We start from the raw sequence: 12,851 nt of genomic DNA, 5'->3' as shown, positions 1-12,851 counted from the left end.
CCTGAGAGAGCTGAAAGAGGCAGTTCCCATATTAACCCTAAATTAAAAAGCATCCTTATCTCAGAACAATAATAATAATAATAAAAAAAACCTTTGGAAGCTGCATTTTCCCTGCTTTCCACCTGCAATTTTTACAAAGCCTCCCAATTTTCTTTTTGTAAAATCAAAAGCACCACGGTACTTGGTATGTTTGGTTAAAAGCTCCAGGCATTTAAGTCAAGATCACTCAGGAAAGCTGGTGCTCACTTTCAGAAAGATCAAAAATAAGCATCTTGCCCTGAGTGCAGCAATGAAAACCTCAGCACCATGACCTGCAGTAGAGTAAGGGATAAAACTGAGATAAAGCACAAAACTCCCATGGACTGATGTGATTACAGCCTACAACAAGAAACAACCTCAATTCCTGCATGATTTAACATGATAAAAGATTAATTTTTACAGGATACAACAAAGTAACACAGAGGAAAAAAACCCAACCACTTAACTCTAAAATAATGAAAATAAGCAAACCTAAAAGTGATCACAATGTTCTGGTGCTGCTGCTACAGGGAATCTGTTTTGTTTCCAAGATATAAGCCTGGCCTTATCTTAAGTTCTTGCTCAGAACAGCTCTACAGTTACTTTCAGAGATTGAATTTAATATCATTGGACAAAAGAAATAGCTGGGGCTTTTTTCCAGAACAGAATGACCCATCTGCTCTCATTTATGCCACAAGACATTGGTGTTATTTTTCTTTTAAGCAGAAGAGTCAACTGACAGACTCAAACCCACTGGGAAAACACCACTCCCAACCCAAGACATGGCAGGCTCCATTCAAACTGAGACCATCCAGATCACATGGAAAGAAGAAATGCAAAATTATTTCAACAGTTCCACCCATTCTGGCTTGAAGGGGATATCTGATTTCCTCAGTGATCCTCTGTCTGCCAACCTGCTCTCCTGGCAAACTTGAGGCAGGTTCTCCACTTCTCCCCCTCTGGCCATGTCCAGAGCATCAGCAGTCCAGCCCTGGATTTTTTCAGTGTGGATAAGAACTGGCAGAGATCCCAACTCTTGCATCCTTTTTCAGATATATCAAAAGAATAGAAAAAACAAAAAAAAAGACTTGCTCCTGTTTTTCCAGCCCCCTCATCAGCTGATGGTCCCAAGACTGGAAGCACTAAGCAGCCCAGCCCAGGGAAAAGGGACTTCCCACACTTGGGTACCCCCCCAGCACTGAACTTTTGCAGCCCTTTTTGGGGATCCAGAATAGATGAAACACACTTAAAGCAGTGTTTTGAAGTCGAAACTGGCCTCGGTAGCACAAGCATGAGGGAGAGAACAGTAATTAAATAAGCTGATGGGTGTTTAATTTTTAATCAGACAGGGGTTCAGAGGCACTTTTTATCTGAACAGTTTTACCAGGACATGGTAAGCTCGGCCATCAGTGACATTGAAATGCCAATTGTAAATTTAAATCAAAAATATTGTTATGCAGTAGGAACTTCTAAAAAACCAAATTTGCATTCAGGAGGCAAAAAAGCTCCTGCAGGGACTGGCTGAGATGGAGTCACTAAGAACTCCAACAGCCTCCTAGAGCTGTGTGTTTATTAAAAAGCAAAGTTTGACGTTGCCAGAGCACATCAAGGCATCCTGGCCCAGCAGATGCTGTAGGAAAATTCCTCACCTGTTTCCACCTCAGCCCCTGGCTGTCAGTTATCCCTCAGCCTGCTCCCTGATGCCAGAGATATCAGCTCCAGAAGGTGTGGGGTGCCCTGAAGCACAGAGCCAGCAACTCAAGAGAGCAGCTCCCAGCTCTCCTGTCTCCATCTTCTGAACAGGATTTTTGAGAAGGAAGAATTAAAATGGGGGGGAAAAGTACAACAAATCCAAAGGGAAGGAAAAGTCAAGGTGCAAGGGAAAGGGTGAAGCAATCAGGAGAGAAATTTCACCATTAACACTAGGCATAGTTAAAATAATCTGAGAGACATAAACCAGGGAGGGGGAAAAAACCCCACAGTAAAAAAAACTCTGCCTCCACTAATGTTACTAATTATTACTTCTCCTCCCCCCAGTTCTACATACTTTTCATTTACAAACTGGTACCAGTAAGAGAAATTCCCAGGGAAGCTGTGGCTGCCCCATCCCTGGAAGGGCTTGCAGTAACCTGGGATAGTGGGAGGTGGGATGGTGGGAGGTGTCCCTGCCCATGGCAGGGGGTGGAACCAGGTGGTCTTTAAGGTCCCTCTCAAGCCAAACCATTTTGATTCCACAACCCCATGAAATTCATAAGAGAGTAATTCCTACAAAAGGTGCCTGGAAGTGGATTCCAGCTCCTGAGGCTTCTGAATCCACCCCTTCCCCTATCTCCAGGACAGACCAAACCACTACTGCTCTTTTCCCCTCCAAATTTTCACCTCACCCAGTGCAATTTTCAGCTGAAGGATTACTCCCATCACTGAAGTTATTAGCCTACTAAGGAGCCTAAATCAGCTCGGGGAATGAAAATGAAATCCAGCAGCAAAAGCAATTTCTCCTCAGGTAGGAGACTGGGGCAATATTTGATCACAATTATTTGGCTGGAGAGGGGAACCACATTTGTTTCGGAGCATGATTCAAATTGATGTGGAGCTTATGGAGCATCAGTCAACTCAGGACCTAAGCCAGAGCCTGGCACTTTCCTTTTAACCATCACTGCAGTAAAGTTTCACCCCCTCCTAAAATCCTCAGCCCTGAAAATGCGCAATTCCCAACTCCCCAGCTCTGTAACTACACCCAGCCATGGCTCAGCTGCCCCTTGGGGACAATCAGGGACATCCCTCACCTCACAGGTTGCTTTATTGTGCCAAATAACTGTGCTGATTTTCAGTGCTAGGTAGAAAAGATGTGCTGTGAAGACACACACAAGCTCTTTGATTTGGCTTTAATAAAGCATTATTAGTAATTGCAACTGGATTATTTATAAGAATGTAGGTCAGGAGCTACCTTGGGCTTGGTCTTCCCTTGAAAGGGAGACAGGAGTGTTCACATGCTGGGGAAAGGCTTTGGTGCCAACTAAACTGGCCAAAGAAACATCATCTGGCAAACTCAAAGAGCAACCCCAAATGTAACCTGCAAGCTGAGAGGCCAAAGGACATGAGAGGGGATGGATGCAGCCTTCACCAACTGCAGCTTTTGAGAAACAAATGAAAAACAAGTGCACCCAACAGAATAAACAGGTTCCATCTGTTGCAGCAGCACTGAAATAGCACCTGCAGTAAAGCATTTGCTTGCTGCTTCAGACAGAGTGGGTTTTGCAGGGGCAGCTGTAAACTTCCGCAGAAATTAATGCCAAATGCTGCTTTTTCCTGGTCAAAGCTTTCCTTTCCCTTCCTCCACCCAAAATGCAGCGTATTCCTTGGACTTTTCTACCTAGAAAACATTACAGGAAACCCCAGCCCTGACAGACTCCACAGCAGCATCTCTATAGAAGGCAGAGGTAATTAGTGGAGCTGTAAAAACAAAAACCAACCAAAACAACTTCTCACCCCTATCAAGGGTAAAGACCCTGTTTCATGGGCTACTTCCACCTTAGCCAGTCCAAGGGGAAATTTTCTTTTTCCAGTCACTATCCCAAATAATCAAGCTGACTTTGCAAACTAGCCCCATGAGCAGCTGCACCAGAGCAGAGGCATTTTTGCACCGATTTGAGGAGCAAGGGTTTGTCAGAGAACTAGAAAACATAACACTGCTGCCCTTTCCTGCAGAAAGTTCCAGCCAGCAGGAATACATCTGCTTAATGACCTGAGGGATTTAACTTGCCTTGCAGAATCTGTGCCCGTGGGACGTGGTTTTCCTGAGAATTCCTAACTTTTGCACTCTCCTTGAAGCTCCTGCACTTTTTTCCAGCCACCAGTCACCCACCTGTGTGTACCTGACAAGCAACAACAAATATCTCAGAGCAGTTAGATCTGAGAAATGTTTATGGCTTACTTGTCTCCAAAGAAAACCTGGTGTTGATTCCTAATGTTGCACAAGAAAATAATTCTGGGAGAAAAAAAAATTTAAGTGGTCTGAGGAGAAAGCAAAAGCCTCTTTAGGCTGTCAGGGTGACAATTTGGCAGGTTTGAGTTATCTGCAGACACAAGAAAGAGATAAATGTCTTTTTGGAGGTAAGCAGGCAGCAGATCATCTCAGAGTTTGATATGGTGAAGTCTGGAGTCCTCTCTGACAAGAGAGGACCCTTTAAACAGAAGCATCACCCACCCCAGCCACGGCACTTCCTCCTGTAGGAAACACCTCTCCTGCCCAAAGAGCCAGTCTTTGGTGGCACACATCCAAAGAAACTGGAAATGAAAAAACTTACAGAAGCAAACAAAAAATTCCACAGCACCTGTGTTTCATCTACCAGATGGTGGTTGCTTGGGAATTCAGGAGAAGAGCAGAGAGCTGCTTCTCCCCAGAAAAAGGAAGAGCAAGTCTGAGCCGCCGCAGTTGCTTTTCCAGAAACACATTATTGGATTAGCTTGAACTTCAGAGGGGGGAAAAGAACAAGGATAAGCTTGGCTAGTGCCCTGGGCTTTTAGGACACAACCTGGGGAGCTCAGTGTCAGCAGGATAAAGCCAGCAGCAACACTGGGCTCCATCCAAGGTGGGCAGGCAGACACAGCTCTCCTCGGGTGCTGTATCAGAGCTGAGATTTTAGTGGCAAAAAATGCAACTGCTCTCATAGCTCCTGAAGCAAAACTGCCAGAGAGATAAAGTTTACATCAAGCTAATGAAAACACAGCTGGCAAAGTCATGGTACAGAACCCACACTGATGGGTCTGTGTCAACAGGGCAGCTCTGCCTCACAGACACGACAAATTATGGAGCCCCACGGATTCACAGGGCTCATGTTTCAAGCACAGGTCAGCTGCCCCTCTCAAACCATGACCTTCTTTCTTGTTGTCTACACAAGGATCTCAGGTTTCACTTCAAAGAGCTGAAGGTAAGAGAAACAACTAAGAATTTTAGCTTGACAGACCCTGAAGACTCAGAAAAACCCTCCCACCCCAGACAAGTCAGCTTTTTTTCTATGCAAAAAACACAATGTGAAAACCAGTTTACTTGAAGGCACTGATTTGTTTTGTTGGGGGGGGGCAGAGGAAGGGTGACAAGTTGTCACAGGCTGAAGAGACAGAAAGGAAACCCAGTCATGAGCCAAAGGCTGTTTATGCAAAGCATTTCAGGCCACACGCTCAGGCCAGCACAAGCAGCTGGCCTGTCTCCAGCTGCACGTTCCCACCTCGTGCAGGCCCAGCTCAAAATTCCCACTTACAAGGATCAGTGCTCTGGTCCCCCCCCACCTTCTCCTGCCCCACATCCACAGAGGAACTCTTCCCGTGGTGGGACTGCAGTTAAAAGCTGCTCTCACAGGTTAAGTCTGGAAGGAAACTCCACTGGAGGTTTCTTTAGGGAAAAAAAAGTGGTCACTGCATTTACAGACATGGTAGCAGACAAACACAACCCAGAATTTACTACTCAAGGACTTTTCAGATAACTCTATAGAAAAACAATGCATGAGCTGTCGATTTTTCCTCTTTTAAAGTACCTGAAATCTAAAACTAAGAGGCAAAGCTGCCACAGGCTCTGGATGGTATGTGCTTAGGGAGACAAAGTGCCTCAGGCTCTACTCAGTTGCTACTATAATACCTTGTATTTCTTACTTGAAATGTCAGACACATCACCCTAAAGAGAAAGGCTCATCCTCAGCCTTCCAGCACCTGTGAAAACGCAGGAGAGGAACTCTGAACGAGAGATGGAGAGACAGGACACAGGGAATGGCTTCCCACTGCCAGAGGGCAGGGATAGATGGGAGATTGGGAAGAAATTCTTCCCTGTGAGGGTGGGGAGGCCCTGGCCCAGGTTGCCCAGAGAAGCTGTGGCTGCCCCTGGATCCCTGGAAGTGTCCAAGGCCAGGTTGGACGGGGCTTGGAGCAACCTGGGCTAGTGGGAGGTGTCCCTGCCCATGGCAGGGGGTGGGACTGGGACCCTTCCAACCCAAACCATTCCATGGTTCCATGGTTATGAGGAAGACACATTATTTGCAACACTCTTTTCTTAAAACAATTCTGTTTAAAAAAAAAAAAGGTAACATTAATCTCAAAGGTGTACAACACTCAAGGACCCTGGGTGACTGTCTCCCACTAAATTATCCTAAACAACATCACCCCACCCAACAGCCACACCTACACCAAGATCCTTTTTCACTGACACTCCTGCAATATCCCAACACAGCACCTGGAATAAACACCCCAATAGTTATTTTTATTGCTGTACACAGGCACCCTGAGCCCCACTGCACTGAGCTGTGCTAAAATACTGTGCACCGGTATGGGAACTTGGGAAGAATAAAACAAGGATTTCCATCTCCCAGCTCATTTCAACAAGTGTTACTGCAGCAAGTGGAACAGCATGAAACAATGTGTTCTTATAACAAACCTCATATGATTGCTACACAACTTATTTTCCTCGAGAAATGCAAAAATGAGCGTTTCCACATTCTAGATCTAAATGTGCTGATATCACCTCAAACATCACCTGAAATATGGAATGTCTGGGGGATACTGCTTCAAAGCCTTGCTGAGACTTCAAATGATTTGCAAGTCCTGCAGTTTGTTCTGTTGAACTGCCTGAGGACGACTGGATCTTCTCTCCTCTGAAACCCTGCTCTGAGCTTACCCAGGAAGCACGAGAGGAACCTGCCCAGGGGAGTGACCCAGGGAATAATGACACACAGGGAGCTCCAGAGGCTCCCCAGCAGGCAGGCAGCAATGATGTAAGCAAAACATATCATTCTCTTTCCTCCAGAGCATGGAATTTCAACTTCAGTCCCGGAAGCATAATGAAAACCACCAAAGTTTCCACAGAAAATGGGTCATTGGGAGAACAAGGCACTTCCACGAGTGAACAAAGAGGGATTACATGAGCTTACCTTCCACTAGCCCAGGGTGCTCCAAGCCCTGGCCTTGGACACTTCCAGGGATCCAGGGGCAGCCACAGCTTCTCTGGGCAACCTGTGCCAGGGCCTCCCCACCCTCCCAGGGAACAATTCCTTCCCATTTCCCATCTAACCCTCTCTCTGTGTGATGCTATTAAATGCTCTGTTGCTCCAGATGGACTAGCACACGCAGTTTAAGTATCTTTCCTTAGTTTTGGTTGTTTGTCTGTTGTTTTCTTTTTTTTTTTTATACCTCCCTTGTTCAAATCCACTTTTACTGAGTTTACAGAAATTAACACGACACATTAAGTTGCAGTGGAGCTTTTTTGGTGACTTTTTTTCCTGAATATTTTATGAAGGAGGCACAGCTGAGGCTGGGCTGACGGGCAGCTCCACGCTGATGACTCTTCCTACAGCTTGCACTTGCACCAGGAAAGTCAGCACAACTTTTCCCACTGCAAAAAGGCAAACCACTCCCCTACACCTCTAGGGAAAACCCTGAGAGAGCTTCAGGACAAGAGTAATTCCACACAGGGCATAGCTAAGGGTAACTATCAGCCAGCTGACTAATGCAGCAAAGTCAGAAGCACCTGAGAGCAGGGCTCAGCTGTGACTTGCACACCCCACCACTCAGCAACACCTTCCTCACCTGTAGCTTGTTTGCTCCCAGCTTGCGGGTCAAGAGGTCACAGAGAACACAGAGAATTGTTTCTTTGCAGGGCTGTGGTCTGAAAACAAGAAAGAAACACGGTAAAGATAAAAACTTTTTGCTGCACCCAAGTTGCCTCTGCATTTCAGCGTTCACACGTATGGACCTCGGGAAATGCATCTCAGCCTGAGCCAAATAAAGCCAGGAGGGGGAAGATGGTCCACAGCTGATTGAAGGAATTAAAGACAAGCCAGGCCTTTAGCTCAAGTCTGAGCTGGCTTGTGCTTCGAGAGGAGAAGCCTCCAAAAACCTTGCCCACCCCTGTCTAGACCCCACTCAATACATTCGGATTCCCCACCTTTCCCAAGCAGCTCCTTAAACCGCAGGCAAACACAGAACACAGAAATCCCGCCGCGATAAGGATCGTTCCTACACTCCCATAAACCCAAATTCACCCCGGGGCTTCCCCTTCTCCCGCACACCAAACGCGGCCGGGCCGGGCCCTTCGGCGGAGTCACAGCTCTGACGAGCGGCTGTAAAGGCAAAGCGGTTTGGGCTTTAGCTATGAACACAACGGCGATGAATCATAGGGGGCAGCCCACCCGGGGCGCAGACCCGCGGTCATCCGCGGGACGAAACGCAGAGGCACGCAGGGCCGGATGGCGAGCCGGAAACGCGGCAACAAAGACACGGGAAGGCCTGGTTTACTGGGGCAGCAGCTCTGCCTCAGCAGTGGGGCTGGGGACTTCCCACGCCCGAGGCCCGGGACCCCTCTCAGCCCCGGGAATCCCCGGTCCGGTCCGGTCCCCGCTGCACCTCGGCCCGCGCTCCGCCGCGCGCCGCGCTTCCGGGGGCGGGGCCTCGCGCGAAAGGGGCGGGATCAAGGCGTTGTGGGCGGGGGCCCCCGGAGGGAGAAGGGCGTGGTCTGTTAGCGCGATAGGCGTGGCATCTGCTGGAGGCGTACCGGGTCCGGACGGTGTGTTATGGGGTCCGTGTGAGGGGGGGGAATGAGGGACCGGCGTGGGCAGGGCTGAAAGGTTGGTGTGCGCCGTGCGAGGAGCGTTACGGTGCGTGGGGGCTGAGGGGATTGGGTGTAGGGCCTGAAAGAGCCGGCTGTGCGGTCTCAGGGCTTATATACATGTGTGGGGTCTGTAGGTCTGTATATAGGGTGTCAGGGGCCTGTATCTATATATCTATACATCTATACACCTATATATCTATACATCTATATATCTACATATCAGATCTGAAAAGTCTGTATATAGAGTCTCATGGGCCCATATATATATATAGATAGATAGATATGTATAGATATGTTCTGAAAGGTCTATCTGTAGGATTTCAGGGACCCATATATATATGTATATAGGTTCTGAAAGGTGTGTATGTAGGGTCTCAGGGGCCTCTATCTATCTATCTACCTATCTATCTATCTATCCATATCTCAATATAGATATCTATATATCTATGTATGTATCTATCTATCTATATCTCTATATATCTCTGTATAGATATGTATCTATATATAGGATCTGAAAAATCTGTATATATACCTTCTGAAAGGGTGTATATAGGCTCTCTGGGGCCAGTATCTATAGGCCCTGCAAGGGTTGTGTAAAGGACATAAGGAGCATATTTATAGGTCCATAAGAGCCTGTCTATAGGGGCCAAGAGTCCTGTAGGGAGGGGCTGAAGGGCTTGTGTATAGGGTCTGAAAGAGTGGTATATGGGGTCTCAGGGACTTTATATATATATATATAAATATACATAAAATCACAGAATGTTTTGAGGTTGGAAGGGACCTTAAAGAGCGTCTTGTCCCACCCCCTGCCATGGGCAGGGACACCTCCACTGGACAGTGGATCCAAGCCCTGCCTTGACTTCAAGAGATGGGGCAGCCACATAACGTTCCTGGGCAACTGTGCCTATGTGGCCATCCCACCCTCCATGGGAGAATGCCCTCTTCTCCAGGGTATGGCGTGTGTGTCAGTGGCTGGGGCTGTGCCTGATGCCTCGGGAATGGGATGGCAGCGGGAAGGGAAAGTGAGAAAGGCATGCCTGGGTCATGTGCGCCTCGGCATCTAGATCAGAGGGAGGATGCACTGCTGAGGAGGCTAATTTTAGGCATTTTAATTTTAGTTGCTTCCAGATGCCTCTGAGGTTGGCTCTCTGCAGGCTCTAATGACCCCCCATTAAAAAACACATTTTCCGGAGGCATGAATGGACAGCAATTGCTCTTGAGGAACACAGGAGGCTGCTGGATCCTGCCACTGCCCCCCACACAGCGAGAGTGCTGCAGGGATTTTTAGGATGAACCTTTTGGTGAAGCTTAAGGTGATGCCAGAGGTTTGGAGGGGTCGCTGGGGGTCGGGGTGCAGCGGGGTCTGGCCATCTCTGGTGGTGACACCAGATCCCAAACAGGGATGGGAGAAGCAGCAAGCAAACATTGGTGTGCTTGGGTAAGTTGGGGTTTATGTCCTAGTCCTGTGATGGGACAGGGATCACCATCCTCCCAGTCCAGGGACATTTCTCCCCTCATATCCTATTGCTCCCTGAGCAGCTTGGCAGTGCTCAGCTTACAGAAGATGGCCAGCACCATTCCTTTATCAGGTAGACTCTGCCCCCCTATATCAGGGCTGTTATCTGCAGTAACCTGATAGAATCAACTTTTCCTCTAAATAAAAGCAGATAAGATGCACTTGGACCTGGAATCCTCCTGCATTTCCTCATCCACCCATACCTGATGCATCTGCCGGATTTTGGATGTTCATCCATTTCTGTGGGATGGATTTTGCTGTATCACAGCCCTGCACATCTGTAGGAACAAAACTGGCTAAATCCAGGAAGAAAGTGATGAGTCTGTGGACTAAACAATCATTTGGGGTTTTTTTGTTTGGGTTTTTTTGTTGGTTTTTTTAATTCCTAACTGGCTTATTCAGTCCAAGCACTTTGAGGCTTGAGCAGGTCTTCCAAAGTGACGGCTTTGCCTGTGGCTCATCACAGACTCACTTTCTCCTAAATCAGTGTTTTATTTGCAGTAGGGCAGCATCTGTGTCTCCATCACCAGTGTTGAGGTGGTTGATGGGGGTTTGAAGCTTTAGCTTTCCACTTCAGCCTTTCCCACTGCAATAATATTAACTGGCAACACTGGTGTGCTCTTCTCCATCAATTCTTCTCAGGAGCAGCTTTCCAATGTTAAGCCAGCTGTAATTAGAGGCACCAGGAGAAAGACTAGTTAAACACACTATTTTATTTAGCTTTTCCAAGAGTGGAAGATGCTTCTAGCAGGGTAACTATTCACCCTAAAATGGTAGGGTTTCATTTTGGTGCCCATACCCTCACCCCTTTTGCTCCCTGCGCCTTGGGGAGCCGTTCCCTGCCGGCTCGTTTGATTGCACAGGGTATTGATCTCAGGGCTCACATTTAGCTCCCATTTCTGTGGGTTGTAATGAGTGCCCACGTGCTCAGCAGGGCTCTGCTAATGAATTCTTGCCCTTTCTGCCACCCTCACCCTTTGCTCACAGCTGGTCTTCCCCCACCTCTGCCCAATACTCCCTAGGAATGTTTAAACTCTGCCTAAAATTGACTTCAGCTTCCAGCTCCTCTTTGATGAGAAATAAACATCTAAGTATGTAGTATGAATGGCTGGAGGAGTAGGGAATAGGAGAGCAGTTGGGGCAGCTCTGGTAGCCCAGGGTCTGCTCACCATGTCCATCCTTGTCCTCCCTGGGAGCTTCCAGCACCAATCCCTGTAGGAAATGTCCATGGGAAAACCAGCACAGGCTCATCCTAAATGTGCCTCTGCTCCCCCAGCTGAAAAAAAGCGTTGGGTTGGGTAGTTTGTAGTGAGAAGAGGAGGCTCTGCCCCAAAACGCTTCTGGGCCTGCATTATCCAACCTCCCTGGGGCCTGGGACTTCCTTCCTCCCTCCCTGGTTCCTGCCTTTCTAATCTGCCTTTTCCAGCCCCTCTGGGCTGCATTAACCCTGGCTTTGCCATTTTGAGGCTTTTAATCCCATGGTGTGGGGATGCTGGAAGCTGTCCCAGGGAGAGGCTGATGTCCCTGGGGACCTTGGCTGCTCCTTGGCCGAGTTTTGTGTGGGAACACCTTCCCATGAGGGTGCTCCCGGGGTCATTGCAGGGGGCTGTGCTGCTCAAAATCCTCCTTTTAAAGCCTTTTTCCTCCTGCCATCGATTTTCAGCATGGGATGAGAGGGAAATACAACAAGCAGGGACAAAGCAAGGACTTGATCCGGTCTGAGCAGTGAAGCAAAGAGCAGCTGCTGCAAAAAGTCTGTGGGATTTTCCAAGAAAAACAAATAATCACTGAAATGACAAATGTGTGATGTTGGAAAGACCACAGGTAAACCATTCCAGAAGGCAGAGTCAATGCTTCAACCACGTCTTCCCAACTGACAAAGAGAAGGAAGGGATAACTCATCCTTGAAGGAAAACCCAGCCAGAAATGAGGATTGAGGTGAAGGATTGCTCAGGGACGAGCTCCAAAATGATGTGGCTTGGGGAGAAGCTGAGAACAACCCCTCAGGACTTGGGGGAGGCAGAGAGGGAGTTGGGGATGAAGGGAGGAGGGCACTGGAGTGCTGTGATAGTGTGTGTGTGAATCATATCTGTGCCACCCCATCACCTGGTCGTGCTTCCCTCTGTATTTTTAGAAACTCTTCGTGGCAAACAGAGGGGGGCAGATAACAGCTTGAGTCTCTCAGCCTGCGTGTGTTTGGCAACCTCCAGTCTTGTCAGAGTTTTTTCCCCATTAATTCCCCTTGACTCTCCTTCCCTGAGCATCCTCCTCTCCTCACCTGCCAGGAGGTGTGTCCCAGTTGTTCCCCAGCAAGGACCCAGGCTCCTCGACTTCAAAAAACAGCAATAGCACAGGATCCCTGCTGCTTTGAAGCAGTTTCAGTCCCCACTGCAATGGTGTTGCTGCACATGGGAACTGCTTGTGCATTTATATTTTTTAAAGCCCCATTTCCTAACGAGCAATTCTGGGGCTACTTCCAATATTAAAAGCGATGGGCTCATTTCCCTTCCGGATGATTCCTTCCCAGGAATTATAAAGGAGCCGACGGCAGTATTATAAAAACTCCCAGGCCAAAGGGAAAAGTCTTTTCTAAGAAAAATAATCCAAGTACATCACCTTTCAAGAAAAAGCTGGGCTTATTTAGCCCAGATGCTGCAAAGTCTACACTGGCAGCCCGGCCCAGCATGTCTGCATCTCTCTTTCTGCAATACATATATATATATA

General features: G+C 47.8%; 1 protein-coding gene and 1 long non-coding RNA gene across 2 annotated transcripts in view; one reads left to right on the top strand and one right to left on the bottom strand.

The window, feature by feature from the left end:
- The window catches only part of MICU1 (mitochondrial calcium uptake 1), an 86,114-nt gene extending 77,663 nt beyond the window's left edge, over positions 1–8,451 (bottom strand). Inside the window, exons 1-2 of the mRNA XM_029962579.1 lie at positions 8,407–8,451; positions 7,591–7,669 (exon numbers count right to left, since the gene is read on the bottom strand). The gene's annotated coding sequence lies outside the window, so the exon portion shown is untranslated. The remainder of the gene's footprint in view (positions 1–7,590; positions 7,670–8,406) is intronic.
- A 145-nt stretch (positions 8,452–8,596) lies between these two features.
- Positions 8,597–10,474, top strand: LOC108640927. The gene is made up of 3 exons (XR_001921597.3): positions 8,597–8,627; positions 9,730–9,924; positions 10,279–10,474. It is a non-coding gene; the product is annotated as an uncharacterized LOC108640927 (long non-coding RNA).
- Positions 10,475–12,851: the final 2,377 nt, after the last annotated feature.

Source organism: Manacus vitellinus, unplaced genomic scaffold (assembly GCF_001715985.3).
Source record: "Manacus vitellinus isolate BGI_N305 unplaced genomic scaffold, ASM171598v3 scaffold_48_pilon, whole genome shotgun sequence".
Lineage (NCBI taxonomy): Eukaryota > Metazoa > Chordata > Aves > Passeriformes > Pipridae > Manacus > Manacus vitellinus.
This window is presented reverse-complemented; position numbering and strand designations above follow the sequence as displayed.